Source organism: Condylura cristata, unplaced genomic scaffold (genome assembly GCF_000260355.1).
Source record: "Condylura cristata isolate star-nosed mole 26May11 unplaced genomic scaffold, ConCri1.0 scaffold00001, whole genome shotgun sequence".
NCBI lineage: Eukaryota > Metazoa > Chordata > Mammalia > Eulipotyphla > Talpidae > Condylura > Condylura cristata.
The window spans coordinates 63,316,468-63,318,340 of NW_004567102.1; positions in this window are offsets into that span (position 1 = coordinate 63,316,468).

The following is a 1,873-nucleotide window of genomic DNA, read 5'->3' on the forward strand; positions in this document are numbered from 1 at the left end:
CCTCCGGGGCAGGCGGGAATCAAACTCATGCGGAAGTGGCTTTAGATTCTCAGTGCTGTGCTTTAACCCGCTGCGCCACCAGGGAGGGCCATCATTGCCTTTTTATTAATCACTAAAGGAACTTTTTGAGTCACTTATTGATGTTTTCTAAATAACGTCATCTCTACCTTCACCTTGCTGTTTGAGTTATAGTTTGATTTTGTGTGTGATGCTGACACTGGAAACTTTATCCTATTTGCAATTCTGTATGATAATCACTTACTAAAAGTTATTTTCAAAAGGCCAATTTACAATGCTAAATTTATGTTTCTTTGCTTCTCATTTTAAAAAATCAATTTTTGTAGGTGACCTCTATAAATATCATGTGATGTAATTTCAGTCAGCATTGCTTTGCTGTTCAAACTGAAAACAACAGAAAAAGTGCCCTCCAGTAGGAGAAATTTTGTAAAGATTTCAGTATATTCTGATCCCCTCATTTTTGAAGAATTGTTTTATAGGGGACTACTCAAGGTTTATATGTGAGCATTTGATAAATCTATAGTTTTCATTTATGAAGTATAACCACAATGACTTATCAATGTAAAATAATGTGAAAAATGTACAAGAAGTCAAATGTCTGTGTTCACAGTATCTATATGTTCGTCACCCCTTTTACTTTAAGCTCTTTGCTTAAAGAAGATACACCAAGGGTAATGGTAAGCTGTTAACACGGTTTCTTGGGTGAGACTGGTGAAGTAGGTTCACAGAGAGTCAAACCTGAATACACATATATGTTACTGGAAAGAAGACACAGAATTTGTCTTCTTAAAATGATAGACATTGCCCTTCATATGAGGTCACTATATACCCTGTTTCATACTTTCTGCTTCCTATCTGATGACAGAAACTAAAATGTAAGGAGAGGTAGCATAACTTACCCTGTGTGGTAAGGAAGAGGACAGGCCTCTCCCCAGGATAGTGACCCCTTGTGCACTCTCCGGAGGAAGCTGGGGGAATGTGGAGCTAGGTGGTCTCTCATTGTTAGTAAAGATCTTACAGTTTCACATTCGAAAAACACTTTTAAGAGCTGAATTTATGCATTGTATTTTCCTAGGTATTGGGCAGTGGTAGTGATGGGTATAGCTTAGTCAAAGAAAAAGTACTTATCCAGTTTTCAAGAAGTTCATAGTCCAGAGGAGTACACACCTCTGGTGTGAGTGAAGATGGGAATTTCCAGTTCCTGTTCTCCTGGGGGTTGGGAGTAGGAAAGTCATTCAACTTCAGGCTTAAAGTGGAGGGTCCTCAACCTGGGAAGACAGATCAGGTAGGTATTCTGGGAAAAGTTGTCATAGGGAGGCTGGTATATGAGCAGCTACAGAATTGTGGAAAGAAGTAGAGTTAGGCTTTTTTTTTTTTTTTTTCTATTCAGAGATTGGCAAAACAAAGAAATTTAATTTCTGAGATGATTTTTGGGTTGGAAATACAGATGAGGCTATGGGTTTGGGAGAGATCAGGATCTGTACCAGTCTGTTGGGGAGCTTGTTAAGCAGCAACCTGCTGCTTGTGTGCCTGGCAGATCTAGGCTGCCTGGGTGGAGATGCCCAGGGAGTAGCGCTACTAGCAGTTGCCTCTGTTTCCATGGCATGCCAACCTACTGCATGTCTTGCATGCTTCGGGTTGAAAGTTAGGTGAACAGGCTCTCCCTGGTGGTACAACAGTTAGGATGCAGCATTGCAAGTGAACTGCAGCTGCCTCAGTGCAAATTTGATCCCCGGCCCCGGAGGTGACCCACATGGTGCGGCAGACCTCTCCTGTGACCCGCTCACTGCTCCCCTCAGCAGTGTACTTCATCGATCTGCCTGTTCTGCTCCCCACTCTGTTTCTGGTGAAACCT